Source organism: Giraffa tippelskirchi, chromosome 13 (genome assembly GCF_054371585.1).
Source record: "Giraffa tippelskirchi isolate mGirTip1 chromosome 13, T2T-mGirTip1v1.2.pri, whole genome shotgun sequence".
In the NCBI taxonomy this organism is placed as follows: Eukaryota; Metazoa; Chordata; class Mammalia; order Artiodactyla; family Giraffidae; genus Giraffa; species Giraffa tippelskirchi.
In genome coordinates this window covers 14,237,515-14,257,094 of record NC_137287.1, presented here as the reverse complement: position 1 = coordinate 14,257,094, position 19,580 = coordinate 14,237,515, and the positions used below count along the sequence as shown (strand labels likewise).

Below are 19,580 nucleotides of genomic sequence, written 5' to 3'. Positions count from 1 at the left end.
ACTCAAAGTAACTCAAAGTGAAAGTGGAGAGTGAAAAAGTTGGTTTAAAGCTCAACATTCAGAAAACTAAGATCATGGCATCCGGTCCCATCACTTCATGGCGGATAGATGGGGAAACAGTGGAAACAGTGGCTGACTTTATTTTTCTGGGCTCCAAAATCACTGCAGATGGTGATTGCAGCCATGAAATTTAAAGACGCTTACTCCTTGGAAGGAAAGTTATGACCAACCTAGATAGCATATTAAAAAGCAGAGACATTACTTTGCCAACAAAAGTCCGTCTAGTCAAGGCTGTGGTTTTTCCAGTGGTCATGTATGGATGTGGAAGTTGGACTATAAAGAAAGCTGAGCACAGAAGAATTGATGCTTTTGAACTGTGGTGTTGGAGAAGACTCTTGAGAGTCCCTTGGACTGCGAGGAGATCCAACCAATCCATCCTAAAGGAGATCAGTCCTGGGTGTTCATTGGAAGGACTGATGCTGAAGCTGAAACTCCAATACTTTGGCCACCTGATGCGAAGAGCTGACTCATTTGAAAAGACCCTGATGCTGGGAAAGATCAAGGGCAGGAGGAGAACGGGACGACAGAGGATGAGATGGCTGGATGGCATCACCAACTCGATGGACATGGGTTTGGGTGGACTTAGCGAGTTTGTGATGGACAGGGAGGCCTGGCGTGCTGTGGTTCATGGGGTCACAAAGAGTCGGACACGACTGAGCGACTGAACTGAACTCCGCCCCATGGTGAGTTCTACTTGGGTGCTTGTGGGTAAGCACCTGTGCACTAGGAGGAAAGTTATACAACCTAAAGCTGCCAATCAACTTAGTCAAATAACACAGGACAGAGAGAGGGACTTGCCACCACTCTGAAAAACCAACCCCACCCTGTTGCAGGCAGCTTCTTGTTTCCAGGCAGCCTGCTCTCCTTCATTTTCTCTCTCTCTTTTTGGAGCATACTTCTGCTTTGCTTAATACAACTCTTGCTATTTACAACTGCTCTCTGTCTCTTGATTGAATTCTTTCCTTTGGGGGATAAGAACCAAGGAAACTGCCCTTTTGGTGGTAACAATTCTAGTGTACTCTTGTAGCAGGCTCCTGCACTGTGCATGGGTTCCTTAGTGCTCGGCTCTTGCAGTGCAGATGGCTTCTCCAGCACCATGGTCCCCACTCATGTAGCTCCTCCAGAGCCCCATTCCTGCCATGACAGGAGCCAACACCACCCAGCAGCCGTAGTTTCCCCCAAATTCTCCCCACCTTGGATGGCTTTGTCTCAAGATGCCTCCATTGAGATTCCTCTTCATGAATGACTTTTCTTGACACCCTAGTTGATAGGTTTGGTTTGTTTGTTGTTTCTTTAATTTATATTTTGGCTGTGCTGGGTCTTCATTGCAGCATTCAGGCTTTCTCTAGTTGCCGCAAGCAGGGGCTACTCTTCATTGCATTGCATGGGCTTCTCATTTCAGTGGCTTCTCTTGTTGTAGAGCGTGAACTCTAGGTGTGCAGACTTAAGTAGTTGTGCCACAGGAGCTTAGTTGCCACAAGGCATGTGGGATCTTCCTGGACCGGAGATGCAACCCTTGTCCCCTACATTGCAAGGCAGATTCTTAACCACTAGACCACCAGGGAAGCCCTAGATGGTAGGTTCTTGACACATTCTGGAGGGCAAATTTCTAGAAACTACCATTGTCACTGAAAGTTCAACTTCTCTGTACACCAGTGCCAAAGAGAATCTCAGAGTTTTGGGTGAAGTAGACAAGGAAAGCTTTATTACTTCGCCAGGCAAAGGGCTTCTGCCTTGAAAAACTATGTGTCCCAACCCAGGAGAATTTTTTAATACACCCAAATCTCTTTTAGTGGGGCAGTTGAGGCGGGGGTCTTACTGCACGGCTTGTCCATTGGCTCTGCTTCCTGAGTCCCGTGGCTTCATTACATCTGGCAGCTCAGGTGGGCTGGAGAAGGGCTCGATGCACACCTCTTCAAATGCCTCATCTTCCCTGAAGGCTAGCCCCACAGTCACTGGGGCCTGAGGCAGTGCCATTTGGCTGGTGAAACCACACTCTCCCAATGCTTGCTGTCGTCCAGAAGTTGGTCGTCCTTGTACAGCCGCTGCTCATCCGGCGGCCGCTTGAGGATACCCTGGATGACGCGCTTCAACTCGAGCACCGTGCTCGACTCCTTGGCCTCAGTGAAGATGGTGGTCTTGCTGCGCCGGATCATGACGAACACGTCCATTGCAGTGGTGGCGGTGGCAGCAGCTGCCTTTCCCCCTTGACTGCCAACCCAGGAGGATTGAATGAAGGGTTTTATAACAGGGACTCCAAGGTGGGTCTCTGACAAGATTAGGGTGTGTACAGGGCTCGCACTACCTTTTCTCAGGTGATCTCATCTCGATGAGCTGCTCTGATTTCTTTAATCAAGTGGTTTCTTGATGGCTCCTCCCTTGATTAGCAACTCTTTTGATTCTGCCCTTTGGAACTCAGGGAAGGTCATGGAGGCTGGAATCTCATCAAGAAATGTTGCAGCATGCAGCTTAGTTAGGTAGGAGCAGAGAAATGGGGCCAGGGGCCTAGTGACAGAAAAGTCATGCATCTTGTAAACAGTGGGAGTCCATGGGCAGATAAGGAAAGCAGGCACCTTCAGACTGACAGGAAATTGGGTGATAAGGGACTGAGTAGGTGACCAAGAAAGGTGGGGAAAGGCAGGAATCCCCTGCATCCAAATGTAACCTTTTGCTCACTGTGCTGTCATTATGATAAGATTAGCCTGACAGATAAGAATAGTCATCAGGCATGTATACCATGACACTTCTACTCTAGCTAAATAGGGACAAAATCCCTCCTTCCCTCAGTAAAACGGAGCTGGGATGAAAAAATCAGGAGGGTCAATGCCCAAACTCATTCCCCAGGGAATATTCAGCCCCTTCATTCTTACCCTCCTCAAAACCAACTTGCCAAAGAAACCCAGGTTGGCAGCTCCTCACCTGCCTGCCCACTCTCCCTTTGAGAATGTATCCTTGCTTACATAAACTTTTGCTTTACTTTCTAGACAAGTCTAGAAATGTTGCCCAAGTTATCTATGGGAAGACGGAAAAGCTAACTTTAATCTACTCAGAATAACAAAGAAGAATGTTTTACTCCTGTAAAGAGTGGACTTGGGGACTTCCTTAGTGGTCCAGTGGCTTAGACTCCAAGCACCCAAGGCAGGGGGCCAGGGTTCGATCCATGGTTAGGGAACTAGATCCCACATGCCACAACTAAAGAACCTTCACACTGCAATGAAGACCAGGCATAGCCAAATACATAAATAAATATTAAAGAGTTGTGGCTTAGCTGGTTAAGAATCCGGCTGCAATCCGGAAGACCTGGGTTTGATCCCTGGATTGGGAAGATCCCCTGGAGAAGGGAAAGGCTACCCATTTCAGTATTTTGGCCTAGAGAATTCCATGGACTGTACAGTCCAGTCCATAGGGTTGCAAAGAGTCAGACACAACTGAGTGACTTTCACTCGCTCACTCACTTACTTTCTTTACCTCTGTGCTTCATCTCTGAATTCTTTCGAGATGAACAAAGAACCTAAAATTCACTGACAACAGAAATGGGACACAACGGCCTCTGTGCCTGGGAGACCCACAGGGCTACACTCGGTTTCACCATTGGTGCAGCGCTAAGTGACTTCTGTGCCATCCAATTACCCATGGCTGTGTAAGTCTCCAACAAGCTGGATCTCAGCCCTGGTGCTCTACCTTAGCTTAGGGATGTGATGGATATATCTTATATATGCTGATCCTATATTGTTTAGAGCTCACTTTATTTTTTGGCTAGTAGCCAATCTCTCTTTACTGAAATCCCCTGTTATAGTTGATAATAATATATATTAAAATTTAGCTGTTCCAACTGCTGTGTGGCTTCCATCTCCTAATTTGACCCTGAGTGATACAGGGTCCCTGACCAACATAACAAGGATGAAAGACACCCAGCCTCTCACCATTATACAGTGTGGTGTGCTAAACCAGTGGTGGGACAGAGTGTGAGAACAGTGGGTAAGAAGGTGCCTGCAGGGTCCATGAAGATGAAGAGGGGATCAGGGCACTCTTAGGTTTATCATCATTAGTACCTCCTCTTGTCTGTCTTCCCACCGTCACTAAATCTCTGAGTGGCATGTTCTCTCTCACAAGTCTGATCCATGCTCTCCACCCCACTGCCACTTCGCATGCCAGGTCATCATCATCTCCGGCTGGTTTACTGTGCTGCTGCTGCTGCTAAGTCACTTCAGTCGTGTCTGACTCTGTGCGCGACCCCATAGACAGCAGCCCACCAGGCTCCGCCGTCCCTGGGATTCTCCAGGCAAGGATGCTGGAGTGGGTTGCCGTTTCCTTCTCCAGTGCATGAAAGGGAAAAGTGAAAGTGAAGTTGCTCAGTCGTGTCCGACTCTTAGCGACCTCATGGGCTGCAGCCTACCAGGCTCCTCCATCCATGGGATTTTCCAGGCAAGAGTACTGGAGTAGGGTGCCATTGCCTTCTCCAGGTTTACTGTGAGGGCCCTCTAAATATCCTCTTTGCATCCACCCCTTGCTTGCTTCAGCCTGTTCTTCACAATGAGGCCAGAGGAATTCTCTTTTTTTTTTTTCAGAGGAATTCTTCTAAAAGACAAATTTGAGTCCTTGATTAAAAACTGTTGGGACTTCCCTGGTGGTCCAGTGGCTAAGACTCTGAGTTCCCAATGCAAGGAGCCCAGATTTGATCCCTGATCAGGGACTAGATCCCACATGCTGCAACTTTAAGAGTTCACATGCTACATCTAAAGATTCCACATGCCACAACTTAAAAAAAAAAAAAAAAAGATTCCATGTGCTGCAACTGAAGATTCATGACACAAGTTAAAATGAAGATCCCACATGTAGCAACTAAGACCCGGTGGAGCCAAATAAATAAATAACTTAGAAAAAACAACTGTTGTTGGCTGCCCATTGCCCTTAGGTTAACATCTGACTCATTTGTCCACAAGGTTTGGAAAGATCCCACCTTTCCTCACCTTTCCGGTTTTATCTTGTGACACTCTTTCCTATATCCTTTCTCTCTAGCCACATGGAATGTCAGTTTCTTTGGGGACCTTTATAAGTACTGTTTCCTCTTCCAGGAAACCCTCTCCCTAACATCACCCTAACCCTTTCACTCTCATCTTTGCTTCCTTAGCTCATCCATAACCTCAGCTAAGATATCTACTCCTCTGAGAAGCCTTCCCAAGCCCATCTCTCTCTGATCTGGCTAGGTGCCTCTTGTGTATAGTTCAATCAAACCCTGTACTTCTCTCATTGTACTTATCACAGGTTGGTAACTGTTAATATGTCTCCTCACTACTGTGACATGAAATTTATACTTTACGGCAAGAAAGGAAAAATTTAAACATAAAAACTTTCCCCTGCCTTCTCTCTGCCCTCTACTGTGCCTTGTGTATCTGCATTATATATTGACCAAACTGTCCCTTAGGCAGACATATCTGCTCAGCCATAAAGAGCAGCGTTCTCCCAACACCAACACAACAGCTCCTTAAAGTATGACATTCCTTCCTGATTTTGTAAGGCATTATGATGACCCATCACTGTGTACTTGCAAATCAGGATTGGGTAAACTGTTAATAGTACATCATTTAATGTATAACCCTCTGTCCCCCAAAACTTATTTAACTGGGCTTTGACTTCTAATGGGCAGAACAGTTCTCAGAGTTTTCTGAGAGGCCGTTCCTGGGTTATAATCCTCAATATGACTTGGATAAAATTTTTCATTTCTTTCATAGATGTTTGTATGTGTTCAGTTACTCAGTTGTGTCTGCCCTTTGCAGCCCCATGGACTGTAGCCCACCAGGCTTCCCTGCCCAGGGAATTTTCTAGGCAAGCATATTGGAGTGGGGTACCATTTCCTCCTCCAGGGAATCTTCTCGACCCAGTGATCAAACCCACGTCTCTTGCATCTCCTGCATTGGCAGGCGGAGCTTTACCACTAGCACCACTAGGACTGATCAGTTTTTCATTGACATACACTCTAAGCTCCATGAGGACAGAAACTCTTGTTTACCCTTTTTACCTCAGGACCCATTATAGTGCCTGATACATATTAGGGGCTCAGTAAATGTTGGGGGGACAAAAAGAATGAATACACAAAGGTGACAGGGAGAATATGTGAAAGCATGTCATGTAATCAGAGTGTAGGGATATGGTGTTACCAAGTCCAGGCTTATTCTGCTCACCACATGACAGGCCAGTTAACTGAGAGACAAAGTGTTAAAGCAAGGAATATGAATTTATTAGGAAAGCTGGCTGACCAAGAAGACAGCAGATTACCATCTCAAAATGACCATCTTATCGAGGTCTGGATGCCAGGTTCTTTTATAGAACAGAGAGCAGGGAGGTGAGATAGTAAAGTAAAAAAGGCCATTAATCTTACAAATATCTCCTGGAACAACTAGCCTCGGGAAGGGGATGTGTTGATTTCTTCCTTCCTGTAGCCATCCGCAGGTGGACAGGCAAGCAAGGTGAGCTTGGACTCGGTAACACTTTCAGTGAACAAAAGCAATGGGAAGCAAAGGTTAAGGTAACAGAAACAGATCCAACATGGAATCAGTTCTTCCCTGTAACAATTGGTAGGAGTGGCTGGATCTGAAGGGCCCTGTAATTAATACTAAGCAATTGGTACTATCAAATGTAAATAAAACGCCCCACATTGGCTGCTGGTGATTGAAGTGGGCTTCCTGTTCATATGTTTGGTTTGACTAGCAGTTTTAAGAACCTTTGAATGTGAATGACGTTCAGTTTGTCACAGTTCCCACTGGTCCCCACATTAGGGCCTCCTTTCATCATTGAAGCTGGCTGCCAGCCCCACTGAGATCTGGGTCTGCTGTCCCTGCAGATGTGTGAGAGGTAATTTAAGGAGGGAAAGAATATAAGAAGAGAATTTAAGATAGGACTTCTAGAAAGATAGATCTGAAATAGGAGGGAAGGGGGCAGAGCACAAACTTTAAAGAATGATATAACCCTAGAATACAACATAAACTGATTAGAACCAAATAAGTCCAAGATGGTGGATCAGTCAACTTCTACTAGACCTCGAGCCTCATCATACACTCATTGTAGCACATCACCTAGCTAAGTGACACACCCACAAGCACAGTTCAGAGAACCATCAAAGATTAAAAAGTGGGCTGTGGCCATGGCCCAATTCCTGGAAAGCCCCACCCCATTCCCTGAGATAGTGGAAATAATCCTCTCATTAGCCTATGAAATTACCCAGCTGGTAAAAACTAACCTTTCCTGGTAAAAACTAACCTTGCTGTATTTTGAGGCTGCCCTCTCCTTCTGAGACTACCCACACTCTGCAGAGTGTGTTTCTCTCTATATAAATTCACTTCTTACCTATCACTTGTCTCTCACTGAATTCTTTCCGTGATGAGACATCAAGAACCTGAGATTCATTAGGTGCTGAAACCAGGTGTGTGATCTCAGTTGGAAAACCATGAGTTTTGGCTGGGTTTGAGTCCTGACCAGTAGGGTCAAGTCCCAGTCTGAGGTACACAGTTTCAGATTCACCATTGGTGGGGGTGTACTTTGAGAATTCCTTGGGAGAAGTGAATTTGTTTTATTCAAAGAGCCCTGGGAGCAAAGGCAGACTCACAGTTAATGTCTTCAACCCGATATGTTGGCCAGGGATGGGCTGGGTCTACCTTCTCCTGTTTCTGAAACACAAACTGCCCTGATGAACTCTGAAGTCATAGCTGCTGTAGATCAACACTGACTCAGCAGCTTGCCATATTGCAAGACCAGAGTGGTGGGGGATATAAAATGTAAGAAGAAGCTGGACAGTACAGCATCTCCTGGGAGAGAAATGACAGCCATAGACACAGCACCCCATAGAGACAGTGGACTGCTGCTGTTACCTGGAAACTGGATTTGCTTCTTGGTAGGTATCGACCCAAAAGTCATAATCAAGTGAAAGAGTGGAAGAAGGAAGGATTTATTACTTGCAGCAAGTAAAGAGAACACAGAAGATCTTTCCCAAAGCTGTGTATCTCTCTAAACAGCAAAATTGGGGAATTTTTAAGCTAAGAGTACGTGCATATTCATGGAAGGGCTTGGCTGTCCAGAGTCCAAGCTTTAGTTGATTGAAGCTTCAAGGATCAGAAAATGTCAACATTGCCATCCCTTAGGTTTCAATTGATCTGGTAGTTGAGTGCCTGGGGAGTTTAAATTCTGCAAAACATCTCAGGCTAGTCTTTACCATTGAAGCAGAACTGGGAGTTGTTGTCTTTGCTGGGGCTTCCCTGGTGGCTCAGATGGTAAAGAAAGTGAAAATGAAAGTCACTCAGTCATGTCGGAATCTTTGCAACCCCATGGACTCTACAGTCTATTGGATTCTCCAGGCCAGAATACTGGAGTGGGTAGCCATTCCCTTCTCCAGGGGATCTTCCCAACCCAGGGATCAAACCCAGGTCTCCCACATTGCAGGTGGATTCTTTACCAGCTGAGCCACAAGGGAAGCCCAGGGATACTGGAAAGAAAGAAAGAAAGTGAGGTCGCTCAGTCATGTTCAACTCTTTGGGACCCCATGGACTGTAGCCTACCAGGCTCCTCTGTCCATGGAATTTTCCAGGCAAGGGTATTGGAGTGAGCTGCCATTTCCTTCTCCAGGGGATCTTCCTGACCCAGGGATGAAACCCGGGTTTCCCGTATTGCAGGCACATGCTTTACTCTCTGAGCCACCAGGGAAGCCCTAAGAATATTGGAGTGGGTAGCCTATCCCTTCTCCAGCGGATCTTCCCGACCCAGGAATCGAACTGGGGTCTCCTGCATTGCAGGCGATCCCATCTAGGTAAAGGATCTGCCTGCAGTGCAGGAGACCTGGGTTCAGTCCCTGGATCAGGAAGATCCACTGGAGAAGGAAATGGCAACCCACTCCAGTATTCTTGCCTGGAGAATTCCATGGACAGGAGCCTGGTGAGCTACAGTCCATGGGGTCGCAAGGAGTTAGACATGATTGAGTGACTTTCACTATCTTTGCTATTGTTACTTCTCTTGCTCGATAACTGTTTATTCTTATTTATTTATTCCAGAGATTACATGAAGTGTCATACCACAACAGATTGAATATTGATATGAGAACCCAGCTGTCTTTTATTAATCCAGACATTAAAAAGATATGCAAAAATGTAAAATGTGTCCACTTCTCTCACTAATTTTTTTTTGTTTGGGAAAATATAATTATTTTTAAAAATTTATGTCAATATGTAATAGCTTTTATTTCATAATGAACAAGTAAATATTTTTAAATTATGTTTTCATTTCTAATATGAAAACTTTTGTCTTTTTATTTTTCATTTTACTTTATTTTTTTTGCTACACCATGTGGCACATGGGATCTTAGTTCCCTGACAAGGGATATAAACCCACACGCCTTGCATTGGGAGCTCGGAGTCTTAACCACAGGACCACCAAGGACATCTGCAAGCTTTTAATAATTCCTAAATAAAAAAATCTTAGATATTTTCAATAAAATTTAAAAATGTTAAGGGATACTAAACTCCCCAAATTTGAAAGCCAGTAATTTAGTAAGCCATGTACAACTTGCTACTTGATGCACTTTAAAAAATGAGGTACAGGACAGTGATAGTGAGATAAGGGAGAAAAAGTGAGAGGAGTAAGCCCTAATCATTAGTCATGCATATTTTTTTGACAACAAAAAGGCAAAAAAAAAGGCAAATTAATTTTGTACAGGAATTTTGACATATTCTGTACAATGGTCTCACTTTGCTGACATCATTTATACAAATTCTTCAGAGTTTACTTGACTATTATTATCAATATCTGTTTCCCTGACTATTTCATCAGCCTCCTCATGTGTTAATTTTCCTTGAAGGTGTTTTATCATGTGAGGTAGTTATGTTGCACCAACATAGACAGTGTCATCCTTGTTAAACACAAGGAATGTTTCTCTGATTTCTTCTTTACTCTCTGTTTTTCATTTTTCTTGCTATCATTATCAAGAAGTCCAGAAAGTTAATTGTACTATTTTCATCACCATTTGTTTCATTAATTTATCCTGAAACTTTGCTTTTAGGAAATTTTGCCCAAGAGACCTCATTACAGTCTTCAATTTTTGGATGTTCATCACCACCCTTGTCAAACAGTGGAGAGCTTCTTTCAGTTCTGCCATCTGTTTTCCCTTCAGCTGGTCAACCATGCTGTCAGTGTCACCTGTCTTCAGGTGACAGTCACACAGACATTCAGTTCATTAGTTCTACTCAGATTCTCTGAAATATTATTTCTTCTTAAGGTTTATATGTTTATATTTATACATATTTTAGGTAAAATTTACATGCGATAACACACAAAAAGCTTATGTGTACACTTTTAAAGATTATTTAAAATTGAAGTATAGTTGGTATACAATGTCGTGTTACTTTCTGGTATACAGCAAGGTGATTCCCTCCTCTTCTTTATCTGCTTCCTTGACAATCACAAGTCCATTCTCTATCTGTGAGTCTGTTTCATAAGTAAGTTCATTTGTGTCATTTTTTTAGATTCCACATATAAGTAATATAATATGGTGTTTGTCTTTCTCTTTTTGACTTACTTCACATAGTATGAAAATCTCTAGATCTATTCATGTTGCCACAAATGGTATTTTGTTCTTTTTCATGGCTTCATAGTATTCCTGTGTGTGTGTGTGTGTGTGTATCACATCTTTATCCATTCATCTGTCAATGAACATGACTTGGGTATTGTAAATAGTGCTGCTATGAAGATAGTGGTATATGTATCTTTCTGAATTATAGTTTTGTCAGGATGTATGCCCCAGAGTGGGCTTGCTGGGTCATATGATAACTCTACTTTTAGTTTTCTGAAGAATCTTATTGCCAAATTCAGACTGAAATTGAAGAAAGAGTGCCAGGAGCCAGCCCACGAGATCCCACCCATGACAGAGTCATGGGAAAGAGGAATGATTGAGCACGGCTTCTCAGGCCTCAGGGATTCTCGGAAGGCTGCCTCAGCGCTCACCTTGAAGATATCTGTCTTTCTGATGTTTACTATAAAAAACCTCTTCTTATTTTCTATGACTTAAGCAAAAGGCCTTTCCCGATTTCCTTCTAAAATAGATCATTCTGAAACCTCAAAGCAACAAGGCCCCTGAACGGTAGCACCCTAAATAAAATTATCTGGGATATAGAATATGCTGATCTAAATTCCTTTTGCTAACATATTGGTTTGTTTAATAAGTGTACCTGTGCCTTTGGAGCCAATGTGCATAACTGTTCCTTAATAATAAAATAACATTGAGAGCCTCCACACAGAAAGCCCTTATGGGCACAAAACCCTTCACAGAAAAAAAGAGCTTGTTGGGAAATATAGGAAATGTTGCTTTGTGAAACTGTTGCTTAGTCTATATTTACTCGCTATGTTTTTACTCTTAATGTATTTAGCCTATATAATAAAAGCATAATAGTTGAAGATTTATATAAATAGAAATTTAGCTGTAATACAAATAGTGAGACAATTGTTGATTTAACTGAAGATTCTTACTTAGAGCTGACCTTAGCTTGCTGTTCTATGACTTTATGGGACCACATTCTTTTCTGTTAAGCTCAAGGCGTAGAGTAAATTACCGAAAACAGGTTTTACCTTGAAACTTTCTATTGACGAATTCTTTCCTGCTGTGCCTGATACAAAAGTGTTCTGACTGATCAACCCTTATCAATAGGAGAGTCACAAGATGTTAGCAGGCCCCCAGGCCAGAAGATGATGTAAACAAAATGAACTAAGATATGCAAACGATGTCGGTAAAGGTCAACACTGTTGACCCATTAAGCTGATTTGATATGACTCTATACATTTGTTTCTATATACCACAAAAAATATAAAAGCTGTCTTAAAAATAATAAAGTTGGGAGACACTTGGAAACACCGAGACTCGCTGTGTCTTCTCATTCGTATCGCCGACGCCGTCCATCCTAAGGGAACCCCTGGACCTGCTGGAGCTGGACTCTGGCAAAAGAGGAGAAAACCACTAGACCATTCAGGTATGACCTAAATCAAATCCCTTATGACTATACAGTAGAAGTGAGAAATAGATTTAAAGGACTAGATCTGATAGACAGAATACCTGATGAACTATGGATGGAGGCTCGTGACATTGTACAGGAGACAGGAATCAAGACTATCCCCAAGAAAAAGAAATGCAAAAAAGCAAAATGGCTGTCTGAGGAGGTCTTACAAATAGCTGTGAAAAGACGGGAAGCAAAAAGCAAAGGAGAAAAGGAAAGATATACCCATTTGAATGCAGAGTTCCAAAGAATAGCAAGGAGCGATAAGAAAGCCTTCCTCAGCAATCAATGCAAAGAAATAGAGGAAAACAATAGAATGGGAAAGACTAGAGATCTTTTCAAGCAAATTAGAGATACCAAGGGAACATTTCATGCAAAGATGGGCTCAATAAAGGACAGAAATGGTATGGACCTCACAGAAGCAGAAGATATTAAGAAGAGGTGGCAAGAATACACAGAAGAATTGTACAAAAAAGTTCTTCACGACCCAGACAATCACGATGGTGTGATCATTCACCTAGAGCCAGACATCCTAGAACGTGAAGTCAAGTGGGCCTTAGGAAGCATCACTACGAACAAAGCCAGTGGAGGCGATGGAATTCCATTTGAGCTATTTCAAATCCTGAAAGATGACGCTGTGAAAGTGCTGCACTCAATATGCCAGCAAATATGGAAAACTCAGCAGTGGCCACAGGACTGGAAAAGGTCAGTTTTCATTCCAATCCCAAAGAAAGGCAATGCCAAAGAATGCTCAAACTACCACACAATTGCACTCATCTCACACGCTAATAAAGTAATGCTCAAAATTCTCCAAGCCAGGCTTCAGCAATATGTGAACCGTAAACTTCCAGATGTTCAAGCTGGTTTTAGAAAAGGCAGAGGAACCAGAGATCAAATTGCCAACATCCGATGGATCATCGAAAAAGCAAGAGAGTTCCAGAAAAACATCTATTTCTGCATTATTGACTATGCCAAAGCCTTTGACTGTGTGGATCATAATAAACTGTGGAAAATTCTGAAAGAGATGGGAATACCAGACCACCTGACCTGCCTCTTGGGAAACCTGTATGAATGTCAGGAAGCAACAGTTAGAACTGGACATGGAACAACAGACTGATTCCAAATAGGAAAAGGAGTCCGTCAAGGCTGTGTATTGTCACCCTGCTTATTTAACTTATATGCAGAGTACATCATGAGAAACGCTGGGCTGGAAGAAGCACAAGCTGGAATCAAGATTGCTGGGAGAAATATCAATAACCTCAGATATGCAGATGACACCACCCTTATGGCAGAAAGTGAAGAAGAACTAAAGAGCCTCTTGATGAAAGTGAAAGTGGAGAGTGAAAAAGTTGGCTGAAACTCAACATTCAGAAAACTAACATCATGGCATCCGGTCCCATCACTTCATGGCAGATAGATGGGCAAACAGTGGAAACAGTGTCAAGACTTTATTTTTCTGGGCTCCAAAATCACTGCAGATGGTGATTGCAGCCATGAAATTAAAAGACGCTTACTCCTTGGAAGGAAAGTTATGACCAACCTAGATAGCATATTAGAAAGCAGAGATATTACTTTGCCAACAACGGTCCATCTAGTCAAGGCTATGGTTTTTCCAGTGGTCATGTATGGATGTGAGAGTTGGACTATAAAGAAAGCTGAGCACAGAAGAATTGATGCTTTTGAACTGTGGTGTTGGAGAAGACTCTTGAGAGTCCCTTGGACTGCAAGGAGATCCAACCAGTCCATCCTAAAGGAGATCAGTCCTGGGTGTTCATTGGAAGGACTGATGCTGAAGCTGAAACTCCAATACTTTGGCCACTTGATGCGAAGAGCGGACTCGTTGGAAAAGACCCTGATGCTGGGAAAGACTGAGGGCAGGAGGAGAAGGGGACGACAGAGGATGAGATGGCTGGATGGCATCATCGACTGGATGGACATGGGTTTGGGTGGACTCCGGGAGTTGGTAATGGACAGAGAGGCCTGGCATGCTTGGTTCATGTGGTCGCAAAGAGTCGGACACGACTGAGCGACTGAACTGAACTGAACCGAGGAACCTCCATACTGTTTTTCTGTACCAATTTACAGTCCCACCAACAGTGTAAGGCGGTTGTCATGCACTGGGTTTTGCAAATTCATTGATTTATTGGACAAATGCGTGGGCACATTGGTAACCACCCAATGAGAAAGAAAAAGTCATTTGTGACAGTCAGGAACTGGCTTTGCACTTTCAGGCTTTAGTATTCTTTTGTATTTTGTTGCTGAGTACAAGTCTGCTGAATGAATATACCATACTTGGCTTATCTATTCACCTGTTGGTGGACATTGGGTTGTTTCCAATTTCTAGAATAAAGATGGTATGAATAAAAAGACTTTGTACATATGTATTTTGTGGACATATATATTTTGTGAACATATATTTTCATTACTCTTCTGGAAACTATCTAGGCGTGAAATTGCTGGGTCATATGGTAGGTGACATTTAGCTTTATGAGTAGCTGCCAAATTTTCCAAAGTGTTTTACCATCCTACATTTTCCAACAATGTGTGAATGTTTCAGTTGCTCCACTTCCTTGCCAGCTGGGTAGGCATTTCATTGTTTTAAATGTTAGCCATTCTAGTGGGCAGGAAATGATACCTCGTGGGTTTAATTTGGATTTCCTTTTCAGAAAACATAGTACATTATATTAAATGAATGCTGCTCGTTTGAATTTTACCAGTTTTAATATATTTATGTTACTGGTACGATTATATTTAATTTTCAAACTTGCTTTGGTTTTATCCTTGTGGTTTTTGTGGTGGTTTTAGTCGCTAAGTCATGTCTACTCTTTGTGACCCCATGGACTGTAGCCTGCCAGACTCCTCAGTCCATGGGATTTCCCAGGCAGGAATACTGGAGTGGGTTGCCATTTCCTTCTCCTGTGGATCTTCCCAACCCTCGAATCAATCCCAAGTCTTCTGCTTGGCAGGAGGATTCTTTACTACTGAGCCATCAGGGAAGCCCTTTATCCTTGTAGAAGGAGCTATAACATCAAGCCATTTATTTATTTTATTTTTTTAGAATAAGACATTTACATCTACTTTTTGGGTTTTATGTGTTTAAGTAGCATCATAACAAAAATAATATAGATCAACTTTTTTTTTTTTTTGGCTGAGCCATGTGACATGTGGGATCTTAGTTTCCTGACCAGGGGTGAAACCCAGGTCCACTGCACTGGAAGTGAGGAGTCTTAACCACAGGATTGCCAGGGAAGCTCGTTAACATTTGAGACTCATAATTTTTCCTTTACAAGATGTAAGTGCATTGCTCAAGTCTGAACCACTAACCAACCCACACATTTCTGCCATTCTACTCTTTGTCCAATTTCAGGAAGTTAATTCAGTTATAATTTTTTTCATCTACATGTGCAACTTGTTTCTAGTTACCTTATTTGGATTCGGGTGTTTCTCAAGATTCCATTACAATTTCAAAAAATCTCCTAGGCTAGGCTACATTTTTTTCATAAATATCTTGCATTGTGTTAATATTTACTGGAGTAATTCTTAGAAAGTAACTATTCTTCAGTTGAGCAGGTGATAAACTCACTAAAGCTCTAAACATCTCTTTACTAGGTTCTGAACTTTTTTTAAACATAATTCTCTCACTTTGATAATATTAACTTGGGGAGATATATGTGACTTTTTAAATTTGGGCTGGAAGCTAGGTGAATAATGGGCTGAAATATTTTTAAAATTTATTTTAAAATTACAGATGGATATGACAGTATATGACATCAAGAGTTTGGAAAACACAAGAAATTAAAAGAATTGCCCTTATCTGGTATCCTAACACATCTATGATCATTTTATTTATTTGACGTCATTGGGTCTTAGTTGTGGCATGCGAGATCTTCCTCGAATAATGCGGTATCTTTCACTGTGGGGCACAGACTCTCTGGTTGTGGCCCGAGGTCTCAGTAGCTGCTCCATATGGGATCTTAGTTTCCTGACCAGGGAGGGAACCCACATCCCCTGCATTTGCAAAAGTGTGAAAGTGTTAGTCACTCAGTCATGTCCGACTCTTTGCCACCCCATGGACTGTAGCCCGCCAGGCTCCTCTCTCCGTGGAATTTCCCAGGCAAGAATACTGAGTGGGTTGCCGTTCCCTTCTCCAGGGGATCTTCCCAACCCCAGGATTGAATCCAGGTCTCTTGCACTGCAGGCAGATTGTTTACAGTCTGAGCCACTAGGGAAGCCCAAGGCAGATTCTTAATCACCAACCACCAGGGAAGTCCCACGTGTATCAATATTTTAGGTTTCACATCTTTATCATTCTTGATAGTCTTGTATAGATGCAGTCTTGAGAATCCTCTGAACAGCTTGCAACATGTTATTGGTTCTCTCATTAATTTTTTCCCATAATCCATTTTGATAAATGAGGAAATAAAAAGTATGTTGTTTGCACACCTTTATTCAGCAGTGGAGTCATATTGACTACATCAAATCAATGCTCGAGCAAATGTGAAATTAGAGCTTCTTTAGCATGGAACATCCTGAGTGTCATTTTAAACAACATGCTGTTTTAAAAAACAGTCTTTAATAAATAGCTGCTGTCATTCAGACCACTTGCGATTTAGGCCCTTTGACTTTGTTTTTCATTAGAAGGCACATAAATTAGATACTGTCATTCGCAGTGGATTTTAGATTGAATCTGCATGACTCCCCTCCAGAGTTGTTACAAGTTTCAAAAGCCACTTAGCTTGTGATTGAATTCAACCAGTACCTCCCAAAATCGTGTCTCAGCGCTCTTTTGTTCTTCTATACTCCTCTTGGTCGCTCTCATAAAGTGATAAGAACTTGCTTTGCCTTTTAAAAAAAATATTTATTTATTTATTTGGTTGCACTGGATCTTAGTTGTGGCCCATGGGGTCTTAGATCTTCTTTGCGGCATGTGGGATCTTTAGTTGTGGCATGCAAACCCTTAGTTGCTGCCTGTGAGATCTAGTTTCTCAGTCGGGGACAGAACCCAGGCCTCCTGCATTGGGAGCATGGGGTCTTAGCCACTGGACCACCAGGGACCTCCCTTGCTTTACTTTTTTAATAGCAGCTTTGTTGAGATGTAATTCATACACCATCAAATTCACTCATTTAAAGTGTACAATTTGGTGGTTTTTAGAATATTGAGTCGTGCATCCATCACCACAATCAATTTTATGACCTTTTCATCGCCCTATAAAAAAGCTGGGACTTCCCTGGTAGCTCAGCTGGTAAAGAATCTGCCTGCAATGCAGGAGACCCTGGTTTGATTCCTGGGTCGGGAAGATCCCCTGGAGAAAGGGTAAACTACCCGCTCCAGTATTCTTGGGCTTCCCTGTTGGCTTAGCTGGTAAAGAATCTGCCTGCAATGCAGGAGACCTGGGTTGGGAAGATCAGATACTCTGGAGAAGGGAAAGTCTACCCACTCCAGTATTCTTGCCTGGGAAATTCCATGGACTATTCCATGTGGTCACAAAGAGGACACAACTGAGCAACTTAAAAGAAGAACAAAATAAAGAAGCTCACACCCCTTAGCTATTGCCTTCTATTTCCCCCATTCCTTTGTGTTAAGCAACCACAAACTTACTTTTTGTCTGTAAATAAATTTGCCTAATCTGGACATTTCAGATAAACTGTGAAATATGTGGTTATTTGTAACTGGCTTAGCATAATGTTTTCAGTGTTCTTCCATGTTGTAGCAAGTATCAGTATTTTATTCCTTTTATGGCTGAATAATATTTCATTGGATTGCTATTACAGTTTGTTTATTTATTCATCAGTTGATGGGCATTTGGTTTATTTACACCTTTTGTCTATTATGAAAAATGCTGCTATGAACATTAATGTATGAGTTTTTGTGTGGACATATGTTTTCATTGTTCTTGGGTATACACCTAGCAGTGGGTGGAACTGTTGCGTCATATGGTAACTATATATTTAACCTTTGGAAAAACTGCCATACTGTTTTCCAAAGTGACTGCACCATTTTACATCTCTGCTAGCAATGTCCAAGGTTTCCACTTCCTCCACATCCTCACCAACATTTGTTATTTTTTTTAAATTTTATTTATTTGTTTTAATTGGAAGACACTTGTTATTAATATTATCTATCTTGCTTGTTCTATAATCCTAGTGTGTGTGAAGTTATAAAACACATTTCTTAATGCAAAAGGCCTGAAATGAAAGTCAGTGCTAAATCTGGTGACTGAAGTTAAGGGAAAGCTGAGGCATCTAAGTGTTTTTAACCAGAAGGCTATTTCATTTGAAGGCTATTTCAAATCCTGTATGTATGGGAATCATTAAGAGTGTGAAGGGTAATTTAAAATTTTCAGCTGCACTTTACATTAAAGTAGTATTTGGGGATTTGGGAAGGTCTCAGGACTAGACCTGTGAATACCTAGGTTAGGATAACAAATTTGCCTTGTCACAGAGACAGTATTCTAAAAATCTTACCGTGAACTATCACCTTGCTTCAATGGCAGAGTCATCACTGAGGTGGCTGTTCATTTGTGCTTTAGTCTCCCTGCAGAGAAGAGTCAAACGAAAGTGAGATATTTTTATGTTCTTTGCTTCCCTATCCAAGAAGCCTCTGTGTTCTGGGTATGGGTCTCCCCATCCTAAGAGGGTCACTGATGGCTTTTATGTTGTGAAGCTGGGAAAAGGTAGAGTAGAAGTAGGGCTGCCAGGTAAAATACAAAATCCTCAGTTAAATTTATATTTCAGATAAATGACCAATGATTTTTTTTAGTATAAGTACATCCCCCTTCTGCCCCTGAAATTATTTGTTGTTTATCTGACACACAAATTTAGCTGAGCACCCTGTTCCCCTCTCACCTGTAAGGCTTTTTTTTTTTAGTATCCTGTATCTGTGTTTTCTCAATTGGACAATCCTAAGTGGAGGGAACCCTGCCCCTCTCCCATCCATAAGGGTTTTTCTTTAATTTTTTTTGCTTTGCTGTGCAACACGTGGGATCTTAGTTCACCAACCAGGGGTTGAACCCACACCCCCTGCATTGGAAACTTGGAGTCTTAACCACTGGACCGTAAGGCTTTTGTTTGGGGGAGTACAGATCACTTCATCAATGCTGTACTGAGGATGGAGGAAGTGAACCTGGGAAAACAGAGCTAGATTATTGGAGATGGCCTCTGGGCTTGGATTCAGTGAGGGCTTGGGACCTGTGTTTTACTGCCTCACAGCTCCTGAGAAAGTCTAGCTCTGCCATGGGGCTGGCAGTGGGCATGGGTGTGGTGGAAACCGAACACAGAGTATGGTAACACACTGCCCACACCCCCACCAAATAATCCTAAATTGCTCTGTCATGCGAGAGAGGGTGCAACAGGGGGCAAAGAGGATGTATCTGATGCATTTAAAGTGCATAGGTTGGGACTGACTTCCGTGGTGGTACAGTGGATAAGAATCCACATGCCAATGCAGGGGACACAGGTTCAATCCTTGGCCTGGGAAGATCCCATGTGCCACAG

At 42.5% G+C, this 19,580-nt stretch overlaps 2 pseudogenes; both read right to left on the bottom strand.

Moving 5' to 3' along the window:
* Window positions 1-1,875: 1,875 nt before the first annotated feature.
* Window positions 1,876-2,231, bottom strand: LOC145532641 (elongin-B pseudogene; annotated as a pseudogene).
* Window positions 2,232-9,787: 7,556 nt separating this feature from the next.
* LOC145532642 (calmodulin pseudogene) lies at window positions 9,788-10,126 on the bottom strand (annotated as a pseudogene).
* Between the last annotated feature and the right edge of the window lie 9,454 nt (window positions 10,127-19,580).